The 13,167-nt window shown below is 35.8% G+C and overlaps 1 protein-coding gene and 1 pseudogene across 2 annotated transcripts in view; one reads left to right on the top strand and one right to left on the bottom strand.

Annotated features, from left to right (window-relative positions):
* The window catches only part of FAM117B (family with sequence similarity 117 member B), a 125,063-nt gene that overhangs the window by 97,247 nt on the left and 14,649 nt on the right, over positions 1 to 13,167 (bottom strand). The window lies entirely within an intron of this gene.
* Positions 12,221 to 12,727, top strand: LOC306658176 (transcription factor BTF3 homolog 4-like; annotated as a pseudogene). The gene has a single exon. The product of its transcript is annotated as a transcription factor BTF3 homolog 4-like (transcript).

The raw sequence follows: 13,167 nt of genomic DNA, 5'->3' as shown, positions 1-13,167 counted from the left end.
AAAAATATGAAATAATCTTATATCAGAGAATGATTAGTAATTATTCCTTAAAAAGAACAGAATTATTTAAAAATGGTACTTTCTAAATGTTTTGATTCTAGAAAAACTGAAATTTACATGTAAGGTAGTTGTGAACAATGATGTAACCAGTGATGTCCCCCAAAATTTTAGAACCTAGTTGTTTTGACCATACACACACAAATGACTTAAGAGTGATTTTACATATTTATATATATATATATACACATACATATACACACACATACACACACATACACATATATATTTGTATTTTAGTTGTAGATGGACACCAAACCATCATTTATTTATTGTATGTGGTGCTGAGGATAGAACCCAGTGCTTTACACAAGCCAGGCAAGCACTCTACCACTGAGCCACACAACACCAGCCTCAACTTGATTTTACTTCTAATAGTACTTTTGCCATACTGCCTTCACTTTGAAACTTCCTCCACTGCTCTTTCCAGTGGTTCAACCATGTTCAATGTCACCTATCAATTATGTCTTACCAGTCGGATCCCAAAGGCCTCAAAAAACTGAAACCTAGCAGAAATAAACACAGAGAGCATGCCTCTTTAACTAGATAATCAACTTGTGTTTTTTAGTTTAGCCCCTTAAACTACCTTATGGAGGCCATATGGCTAAAGTTTATCTTGAGATTTGTCCTAAGACATCAGAAAAAGTTGCATTGGACACCATAACACAGCTGTTCACACAGATCTAACTACTGAATTCACCATAATAACTACATTCAAGAACAGAATACCATCACCTATCTTATGAAAACAGAGAAAACACACATGAAGTTTTTTCTGAAGTACTATAAAAATAAAAACTTACCAAAATAGTCTAAATAGAGTCCCAGAGCAAGTCTGAGCTGTTATAATTTTATTGCTTTTAATCCTTTTTAAAAGATACTTTACTCCATTTTAAATCACTACTATAATACAAATAGATTTTTGATTAGCCTTTTTATTACAAAAATGAAAGGTAATGTTTAAAAATAATAATAAATGAGAAGTGAATAAAGTAGTGTGTGGAAGTTATATGTGATCCACTACCCCTTTCCACCCACTACTGGAAACAAGCAGTATCACACATTTTTCCAGAATATACTACATAATAAATACAACTAAAAATAAAAACTGAATCTAGGAAGTTTTGGAAATAATGTTGATGTGAGGCAATGAAGGCCTGAAATGGAAAGTAGAAGAGGGACAAATTCAAAGACACCTGTTCAGTGGGAGGGTCTCATGAAAATAGAAGGGAGAACAGTAGAATAAAGGAAACAGGGAAGGGAAAGGAAAGATATCGGGGAATCGTATTGGTCAAATTGTATTGTTCTGTTGCATGCATGTACAAATATGTTACAACAAATCCCACCATTGTATACAACTATTGAATAAAAAATGTGGAGACAAAAGAAAAAAAATAAAAATAAAAACTGAGATGGAAGGTGAGCTTCCCATTCTTCAAGTCTTTGCCCCTTTCATCCTCACACCTGGAGTTATATGCACATGCACAGTATGTATGTATGTGTTAAAGAATAATACCAACAAATCTGCTATCAACATAATATTTTTACAATGCAGAACTCCATCAAGTCAACTTATTTTTTATTAGTATTCTAAAAACCCTAGGTAAATTATTTCAATTTCCATGTTTTTTTTTCCTAAAATAATTTCCTTCTATTCAACTGCTTTTTTATATGTGAAGTTTACAATGAAGACCCAGTATGTTTTTTTACATCATCACATCCTCTCAGTAGATCAAATATCATCAAAAGCTTTCCTGCCAGGGCAACGGGACATGCCTGTAGTCCAATGACTCAGAAGGCTGAGGCAAGAGGATTGTAAATTTGAGGAACGCCTCATCAACTTGGCAAAACCCTGTCTGAAAATAAAAAAGGGCTTAGGGTGTAGCTCAGAGGTAGACTGTTGCTGGGTTCAATCCCTAGTACCACCCACAAAAGTAGACTTTACCTTTGTAACAAGTACTGTCATATTTATCAGGGCAAATTGTACAGACACAAATTATATAAAGACTATTTATCCTTCCATAAAATTTTAGTCAATAACAAATGTACCATTATGCATTTTTTACGTTTTTATTTGTAATATGTCAATACAAAGGTACATCTGAGTGGGTACATAAGTGGTTAATTCCAAATAGGCACATCTGATAGCTTCCACTGATTTCTTAACTAATTGTACTAAGCAAAATTTTTAAATCGTCTCTCAAGATTTTGTGTCCTAATCCCCTGGACTACGAATTTGATGCAATATCACATCCATGATTATGTCAAATGCCAAAAGACATTTTGCAGAGATAAAGTTACTAATTAGTTAGTGGGAAATTAAACAAAAGGAAGATTACCCAGGTGAGCCTAATCTAATCACTCTGGCTGGTTGCAGAAGACCAAGTCAGAGAGGCACACGATTGCTGGCTTTGAAAATTGGGGGATCATGTGGAAAAGGGCTCAGAGTAGTCTCAAAGAGCTGAGAATGAACCTTAGCTAACATGCAGCAAGAATACAGGCATCTCCAGGTGCGGTGATGCATGCCTGTAATCCCAGCAACTCAGGAGGCTGAGACAGGAGGATTGCTTCAAAGTCAGTCTCAGCAGATTAGTGAGGCTCTTAGCAACTCAGCAAGACCCTGTCTCTAAATAAAAATAAAATATAAAAAAAAAGGACTGGGGATATGGCTCAGTGGTTAAGCACCCCTGGGTTCAATTCCGGGTACCAAAAAAAAAAACACAAAAGAAAAACAGGCATCTCAGTCCTACAATCTCAGGGATCTGTAGAAGAACATTCTTCCCAAAAGTCTCCAGCCAAGAACTCAACCCAGCTAATACTTGATTTTGACCTGTGAGACCCTGAGGAGAGAATAAAGTAAAGACCCCTTCCTGCCTCCACTCCTATCTTTATAACTGTGAAGTAATTAATGGGTATTATCTTAAGCTGCTAAACTTGTGGTTAATACACTGACTCAAGGAGAAATTCATAAGCAATTCCTGCAGATTCATGTCTTGTAAGTGAACCAGGATTAACACTATAAGGCAAGTGAGGCACTCATCCTGAGTGCAAAATTAACTAGATAAATAACTCAATATAAATTATCCATAATGAATAAACTATCAAAAATTTAAAGACAGGATGCAATCCTACACTTGCATGTCTTACTTTACTTAATCTTGACTCTATCAGATCTTAACTTAAAAACTTGGTAACTTATTACCAAGTTTTCAGAAAAATTTTGTACTTCAGAATATTTCAATGAAATACTACTTAACTCAATTGCTGAGTTCTCTGGTGTCCCCGTAGTTTGTATCCAGGGTGAGTGCCTCACTTGCCTCACCCTAGACCTGATGCCAATTCTGGGGCTGATTATTCACAAAACACCATTAGCTATACAAATCACTGAATAGTTCACAGACCTTCCAGACTTCTCTACAAAGGTGCCAAGTCAATTCTTTCAAACATTTTTATTTTTTTGTCTAACATGTACCACTGCCCATGCCAACAGCAGTGAAAAGAACAGAGTCAAAACTTGGGGATCAAAATGTTCTTTGAGTCAAAACATACACTTTCAAAAAGATTATTAATTAAATGTACTTAAATTATCAGAGTTAATGACATCCACCTTTACAGAAAGATCATGGAATAATTAGTCATTATTTGTGAAAATGAATAGGAAACATACACAAATGGAAATGTATTATATTATTTGCATATAAAAATAGTTTTCTGGATTTCACTGATAGGGCCTGTGGTTCAACATGCTTTTGTTTTTTGGAAATGATGAAATCGTGAAGTGCTGTACCCATATTTACACCCTTGAATCCATGCATGTTTTCAAAGTATCTAACAGGGATTAAAGCAGTTATATGTGAACTCAACAAAATTCTGGTGTACAAAAACATTAAAGTATCAGGCATGATGGCACACACCTGTAATCCCAGCTATTTTGGGAGGCTAAGACAGGAACAAAAGTAAGTTCAAGGTCAGTCTGAACAATTTAGTGAGACTCTGTATCAAAATTTAAAGAAAATTTTAAAATGACTAGAGATGTGGCCCAATGGTAAAAGCAACCCTTGGTTCCCAGTTCTGAAAAGGGAGGCGGGGATTGGTACTCAATATCCCATGTCCATGTCATAATGAATTTAATAATCCAACAAAGTACTGAATACATAATATACATAATTGCTTAGGGAATATTAGAAGAAACCACAAATGGAACAATGTTACCTATTAACGAAAAAGACTTTTTCAATAAAAACCAGTAAAATTCTACTAAAATATAGCCCAATAATAATACTATTTCCCAGAATAAAACAGACTATGAAGAATTAACCCTTTCCTCAAACAAAACAAAACAAAACAACAAAAAAAAAATTACCCACAGCTGGATGTGGTGGTACACACCTGTAATCCCAGTGGCTCAGGAGGCTAAGGCAGGAGGATCTCAAGTTCAAAGCCAGTCTCAGCAACTTAGTGAGGCCTTTGAAACTTAGCAAGACCCTCCCTCTAAATAAAATATTAAAAAGGGCTGGGGATGTGGTTCCATAGCTGAGAGCCCCTGGGTTCAATCCCCAGTACCAAAAAAAAAAAAAAGGAATTACCCACAGTTAAGTGACAAAGCAGAGCATCCTTAGCGTAAGTGCTGCTGTATAGTTTGGATACTGAATGTGCCCTAAAGGCCCATGTATTAAAGGCTTGCCACCAGGGCGACACTCGGGAGGTGGTGATACCTTTGAGAGGTGGGGATTATTAGTAGGAGGTCTTTAGATTTTTTTTTGGGGGGGGGGGGGGTGCTGGGGATTGAACCCAGGGCCTCAAGGCAAGCGCTCTACCGACTGAGCTATCTCCCCAGCCCCCAGGTCTTTAGATTACTGGGGTGTACCTTGAAGGATATTCTGGGATTCCAACCGCCTCCTAATTCTCTTGCTTTCTAGCCATTAAGTGAGGAGTTTTCCTCTGCCGTGATCCTGCAGTGATGTGGTCTCACCACAGATCCAAAAGCAACAGGGCCAATGACAAACTGCAATCTTCAAAACTATGAGACAATTTTTTTTGTTCTTTACAAGTTAATTATCTTAGGTATTTTGTTATAGTGACAGAAAGCTAACACAAGTGCACACTCAGGACCCAAAAGTTTAGTTTAATTTTAATTTTTGATCATATTCAAACCACAATGGAACTCAATATTTCTAGTACCAATAAGAAAATGAGGTAAACTAGTTCACTTTTAATATTCACTGTAACCTATCTGTAATAGCAAAAAACACCTAACAATACCATCTAGCAATAAAAATGTTGAAGTACACCTATTGACATGGAAATTGTCTCCACCATTTTAAGTGGAAAGAGTAAGTTATAAAACTATAAACATAAAAAGACTGCTTCTAATTCTTCATTACTCTGAAGCTAAAAATATAATTCTGTGCACAGTAAATGAATAAAAGGCTCTGAGAGTCTGAAAGGCCCAGGTTTGTACACTAGTTCCAGCATTTAACAGACATGTGAACACTAATAAATTAACCTCAACATTAAAATAGTGATAACACCCATACACAAGAGCAGGTCAAGAATTAAGTTAATGCAAACCACTTAGTATTACAGTTGTCATCCAGAAGGTATTCCACAAATGCCAACTGTAGTTTCACCATTTTTCATATTATAGGCAGACTTTCGAATAAGTCTCTGAAACTAAAACTTGGAGAGGAAGAAATGCCTGTAGTTCTGGCTCATATGAACCAAATAAAAACATCTCTAGAACTGATTACCACTAAAAACTGCACAGAATATACAGAAGTTTGCTGGAGAGTCAAAAAAATAAATAAATAATAGCAAGTAAACTGGGGAACAATATAAAAACTTGAAGAACTGATATGGAAGTGATTCTTTAAGTTTTCCCCTTTCTATATGTGCTAGACTAGATTCAAGGGCAGCCAGCATCTTAGAACTGCACAGGAGGGGAGGAACTTACTTTCTGTATACAAGACTGGAAAAGGGACCCCTCTGCAGGATGAAGGATGCAGGTGGAATCCCAGTTCTCTTCTGTACTTCTTGCCCTGGCCCAAGACAAGTACCAGTCACAAAACTACATTCCTATAGCAGTAACCACAGTGGTACCCAAAACTTCTTTCTGAACAGAGCAACCAGTAAAAAAAAGTCCCTGTGATTAGAAGACTGCAGGAAGGTATCAGGTTATTTCTTCCTCTCCTTGCTGTCACCATCCTACCCTAGAGACAGACCCAGTTGTAGGAAATGAGTGATAATGCATAAAGGTTAAAAACTCTGCCTTTTCAGTAAGAGAATGAGGATAAGGACTCCAGGGAAATAGAACCTGAAGATAAATCATGGAGGAGGAGGAGCTGGAAAAGGAATACCCACTTTGAAAACTAAACTGACATTAGAACCACAGCCCACAAAAGATAGCATGATGCTATACTTTGAACTCTACCAGATTGACAGATAAAAGAAAAAAAAAAAATCAACATTTTCCATATCTCTCTAATAGAGCTCTTTAGAGAAATAGAAGAGTCAAAATACTCAAAAACGCAAAGACGCCAACCTTAAGATGACTCAAGATTTTGGAATTATCAAAAACCTTAAAGCAGCTATTATAGCCTGTTCCCTGGAATAAGAGCAAACACATATGAAATTAATGAAAAGATAAAACTTTTCACATAGAAATTATTTAAAAAAAAAAAAAGAGCCAAACATAAAATTGAGCTGAAAAGCATAGTAATTAAAATAAAAATCACTGAAGATTAGTCATTTAGCTCAATGGAAGAGCACTTGCTTAGTACACCAAAGGCCCTGAGTTTGATCCTCAGCCCCAGGCAAAGGGGGGACAGAAGTGAGGGAAAAAATAAAATAAAAATCATCGCAGGGGCTTAACAACAAAATGAACACGACAGAAGACAGACCTAGTAAACTTAAAAATAGATCAACAGAAATTACCCAATCTGAACAAGAGTGGAAAAAGAATAGAAAAAAAAAAATGAAAAAGCCTCAGGGATCTGTGGGAGAATATCAAAAGGTTCATATCACTGGAGTCACATAAGGACAAGAGTGAAAAATAGAACAGGGGATAAAAATTAATAAAAGAATGACTGAAAACTTGCCAAAGTTCATGAAAAACAAACTTACAGATTTGAGATGCTCAGTGAACCCAAAGAATTTAAATTTATGCCCACAAATAATCATGCTATGAACATCAATGGTAAAAGAAAAATATTCTTCAAGTAGCCAGAGAAAAAAACCTATAAAAATGATTCTAATGACTATATATTTCTCATCAAAAATCACAGATGCCAGAAGACAACAAATCACATTTTTGAAGACTGTGAGATTAAGTGGAGATCCCTATATCCACTAAAAATATTCTATCAGGAAGACATTCCTGGGTCAAAGAAAACAATTCAGCAGCAGCAGACTATCCTCGAACAAATATTAAATGTGGGTCTTCACAGTAAAAATGATAGAGGGAAACTAGAACTATAGGAATAAAAAGAGTTAATGAAATAATAAATATATGAATACATAAAAGATTATTTTTCTCCTCTTAAATACATTAAAATGACTGTTGAAATAAAAATTGTAATGCGTGGCTCAGGAGGCTGAGGCAGGAAGAGCACAAGTTCAAACCAAGTCTCAGCAACTTAGGAAGGGCCTGACCAACTTAGCAAGACCTTGTCTCTTCAAAAAAAAAAAAAAAAAATTGGGGGGTGGGAAGGGGGCAAGAATGGAGGAAGGAGGGACTGTATAGAGGGAAAAGAGGGGTGGGAGGGGTGGGGGGGAGGAAAAAATAACAATGAATCAAACACCATTATCCTATGTAAATGTATGATTACACAAATGGTATGCCTTTACTTCATGTACGAACAGAAACAACATGTATCCCATTTGTTACAATTAAAAAAAAAAAAAAACTGGGGATATGATTAAGTGCCCCTGGGTTTAATCTCCAGTACCCAAACAAAAAAACTGTAATGCTAATATGGTTTTCAATCTATTAAGATGTAATATACATGACCACTATAACATACATGAAAGAGGCTAAAGAGACATATGCTTCTAAGATTTCCACATTTCACATCAGTTTAAAGAGAATATTGAAAGTTAGAAATGTATATTGTAATACCCATAACAACCACCAACAAAAAAATCTTTTGTAAGATACAGTCAAAATAATCAGAACATATACCTGTAATCCCAGTGAACTGGGAGGCTATGGTAGGAGGATTTCAAGTTCAAAGCCAGTCTCAGCAATTTAGTGAGATCCTGTCTCCAAATAAAAAATAAAAAGGCTGGGGATGAGGCTTGTGGTTAAGACCCTTGGTTCAACCCCTGGTACCAAAAAAAAAAAAAAAAAAAAAAAAATTAAGTATATTAAAATAAATTACTAAAAAATAGTCAAATGATTCAAAAAAGGTAGGAAAGTGGAGAGACTAGAACAAAAGAAGGGAAAATAATACAAACAAAAAATAGCAAACCTGTGTCCAAACATACCAACAATTCACTAAATGTAAATGGTCTAACCATAGCTAATTAAAAGAGACAGTCAGGATTAGATTTAAAAAAGGGGGGGGGGGGGTGGCTAGAGGTAAAGAGGTTCAGTTGGTAAAGTGCTTGCCTCACAAGTACAAGGCCCTGGATTCAATCCCCAGCACTGCAAAAGATCTAGCTAGCTATATGCTGTATACAAGACAGCCCTTTAAATACAATATAGAAAGGATAAAACTATAAATATTATTATCAAAGTAGACTTAGAACAAGGAAATTTACCAGTGATAGAAAGAATGACACAGTAAAAGGTTTAATTCACCAAAAAGATAACAATACTAAATGTTAATACAAATTTTTTTAAAAACTTCAAAACACAAGAAGCAAAACCTAACAACTGAAAGAAGAAACAGAAAAATCAACTAATTTATTTCAAGAATTAAATTACTTCTCTCTCCGTAATTGGTAAAACAAATAGAAAGAAAATCAGCAAAGATACGTAAGACCTGAATACCACTATCAATTCGGCTTAGAATGCTCCATTCAAAAAGAGCAGAACACCCAAGTGCACAGGAAACATCTGTAGAAGTGTATCACATCCTGGTACATAAAACAAACCTTTAAAGAGTCATAAGAAAAGAGATCATATATATGTTCTCTGAAATGGAATCCAATTAATAAACAAGAGCTACTTCGAAAATCACCACATATTTGGAAAATTGAACAAAAGACCCTTCTAAATAATCTGTGGGTCAAAACACCAGCCTCAAGGGAAACACAATATTTTTAAATAAAGTAAAATGAAAATACAACATATCAAGTTTTGGGGCGCATCTAAACAACTGCTTAGCAAATAATGTATAGTGTTACATGTTCTTATTAGAAAAGAAGGTCTCCAGAGACCCTGTGCCTACTAGAAGAAAAAGTAGACCAAAATCTCCACTATGTTGATTTAGAAACTGAATTCCTTAACAATATCTCAGCCATAGAGAAGAATGAAATTATGGCATTTCCCAGTACATGGATGGAACAGGAGACTATCATGCTAAGTGAAATAAGCCAATCCCCAAAAATCAAAGGCCAAGGCTGGAGATACAGCTTAGTGGTAGAGTGCTTGCCCAGCATGTGTGAGGCACTGGGCTCTATTGTCAGCATGGCATATAAATAAATAAATAAAATAAAGGTTCATCGACAATTAAAAACACATTTTTTTTAAAAACCCCAAAACTAAAGGCCAAATGTTCTCTCTGATATGCAGATGCTAACCCACAAGAAGGTGGGTTGAGGGGAGAATAGAAATTCACTGGATTATACAAAGGGGAATAAAGGGAAAAGAGAGGAGATGGAAATAGGAAAGAAAAGTAGAAGGAATCAGACATATTTCTCCTGGGTTCATAAGTATACACAACCATGTTAACTTCACATCAACAGCCACAAGAATGTGAAGTTATGCTCCATGTATGTATAATATATCAAAATATACTCTACTGTCATGTATCTCTAAAAAAAAAATTTTAAAAAACAAAAAATAAAAAATAAAGACCTCAAATTAATAATTTAAACTTCCATCTGAAAAGCTAGGATTAAAAAAAAAAAAATCTAAACCCAAGTCAAGTGAGAGGAAGAATATAATAAAGACAGGAGCAGAAATTCATGAAATGACAAAATATTAAAGAAATTAATGAAACCAAAAGCTGGTTCTTCAACAAGTTCTATAAAAATGATAAACCTACAGCAAGACTGACCAAGAAAAAAAATTACAAATTTCTAACAACAGGAATGAAAGGAAGGATGGAGATATCACTACAAATTTCACAGATTTAATTAAAAGAATAACGAGAGCTGGGGCTGGAGCTGGGGCTGAGTGGGGGAGCACTTGTCTCACATGCATAAGACCCTGGGTTCGATCCTCAGCAACACATAAAAATAAATAAATAATATAACGGTACTGGGTCCATCTACAACTAAAAATATTTTTTAAAAGAAAAATAGGGGGCTGGGGCGATAGCTCAGTCAGTAGAGTGTTTGCCTTGCTTGCACAAGGCCCTGGGTTCGATCCCCAGCCCCGCAAAAAAAAAAAAAAAAAAAAACAGTTAAAAGAAAAATAATGAAATTACCACAACTTCATGTACCTAAATGAACCAATTCCTTGAAAGACCAAAATGTACCAAAGTTCAAATCTCTAAAAATAGAGTCTAAATAGTCCTATATCTATTAAACTGATTTGATATCTTAAAATTCCTAGCAAAGAAAATTCCAGTCCAAGATGGTTTCACTGGGAAAATTCTACCTTAAAATTAAGAAAGAGATAATATCAATGCCAAAAAATCTCTTCTAAAAAACAGTTGAGGACAAGGATACTTTTCAACTCATTTTATGAAGCCAGGATTACCCTGATGCCTAAACCAAAGACATTACAAAAACAGAACACTATAAACCAACACACCTCAGGAACACAGGTGTAAAAATCCTCAACAAAATATTAGTGAAAAGTCACTTTGGAAAACTGATTGGTTGTTGGGGACTGAACCCATGTGTGCTCCAGCACTAGGGTACATTCCTCAGTCCCTCTTTATTTTGAGACAAGATCTCACTAAGCTGCATAGGGCCTTGCTAAGTTGCTGAGGCTGGCCTCGAACTTGCAATCCTCCTGCCTCAGTCTCTCAAATCACTGAGATTACAAATGTGCACCATCACACCTGGCTGGTAGTTTCTTTTAAACATATACTTACTATATGACCCAACAACCCCACTCTAAGTGTTTACACACACACACAACTATATACAAATGCTTACAGCAGCTTTATTCATAATCGCCCCAAAATGCAAATCCCAAATATCCTTCAACTGGCAAGTAGAAAAACAATATGTGGTGCATCCATATAATGAAGTACAACTCAACAATAAAAAGAAATTAACTACTGATACATCCAACAAGTATGTTCTGCTACATGAATGAAGTTAGACTCAAAAGGCTAGGTACTACCCAACTCATTTATATGACAGTCTGAAAAAAGTAAAAGCAAATCAATTTCTATTACCTAGATAAAAAGGAGAATGACTTCAAAAGATATGAGGAAACCTCAGAAGTGATCAAAATCGTCTGTATTTTGACTGCAGTTATATTTACACAATTGTATTCTTTTATCAAAATTCATACAGTAGTATATCGAAAAGGATGGATTTTAGCATATACAAATTCAGTTAGCAAGTTAATCAAAAGACTATCAGACAGACCTGGGGATGTAGCACAGCGGTAGAGTGCCTGCCTAGCAAGAGCAAGGCCCTGGGTTCAATCTCCAGAACCTCAAAAGGATGGGAGGGAGGAAGCTATCAGACAAAAAATAAGTTGACGTATTTCATCAACCACTACTAGAAATACACAACTTAGAATAGACAACATCCAATGGTACCCAAGACCTCCAAACTATTAAGAAATAGACAAAAGTCAGTGTCTGTCTTTCAACACCACTCTGCCATTTCTCCTCCTACCACATTCTCTCTCACAGGAAGTCATCCATTCATTCAAAAAAAACCTTTTCTGAGTCTCAATTAAAGCTTGCAAGTTCTCCTTTCCTGAACTGAGAGGAGAGAGAAACAGATTAATTGTAAAAGACACCATAGATCTTGTTCTTGCCTCAAGCTGGTGCTGGAGGACCCTCCCTGATTCAGATACACCAAAAGTATGAAGCAAGAAAACAGCCAAACTTCAGGCTCAGATCTGCACAGGGGACAAGGGCACAGCTCACAGAAAGGAGCTGGTACACAGAACAGCTACAGCTGATGATAAAAAGCTTCAGAGTTCTCTTAAAAAAAAAAAAAACTAGCTGTGAATAATATAGTTTATATTGAAGAGGTGAACATGATTATAGATGATTGGACAGTTATTGATTTCAACTATCCAAAAGTCCAAAGCTTCCCTGTCTGCTAATACCTTTGCAATTACTGGTCATGTAGAAGTCAAACCAATGACAGAAATGCTTCCTGGAATATTAAGTCAGCTTGGTGCTGACAGCTTAACAAGCCGTTAAGTTAGCTGAACAGTTCCCACAGCAGGTGTTGGACAGTAAATCACCAAAACCAGAAGACAATGATAAAAAGAATGACAATGTTCCAGATAATAGAAAATTTTGATGAAGCATCAAAGAACAAAGCTAACCAAAATTTTTTTGGTATTGTGAAGCTGGCATAGACTAGATTTAATAAAACAGCTCTGTGGTTCCAAAGTTTTACAGACATGAAGAATGAAGAACATCACCTGTTTCGAGTTCAGTAATATAAATATTTTGTATATTAATAATGCTGTTTGTTCAGCATTTTTCAGTTATTTGATTCTGTATTTTGCACTTCTTCCTAAGATCTTTTCTTTTGGTCAAAATATGAAGTATTGGTACAGTTTGAGGATGTTTTGGTTTTTGGCTTTTAGGGGGTACTGGGGATTGAACTCAGGAGCACTCAACCACTGAGCTACATCCCCAGGCCTATTCTGTATTTTATTTAGATACAGGGTCTCACTGACTTGCTTGCGCCTCACTTTTCACTGAGGCTGGCTTTGAACTTGTGATCTTCCTGTCTCAGTCTCCCAAGTCACCCAAAAATTCTTAGGACAGCATTAATGGCAACTGCTTTTTA

The sequence above is a fragment of the Sciurus vulgaris genome, assembly GCF_902686455.1.
Source record: "Sciurus vulgaris genome assembly, chromosome: 3".
In the NCBI taxonomy this organism is placed as follows: domain Eukaryota; kingdom Metazoa; phylum Chordata; class Mammalia; order Rodentia; family Sciuridae; genus Sciurus; species Sciurus vulgaris.
This window is presented reverse-complemented; position numbering and strand designations above follow the sequence as displayed.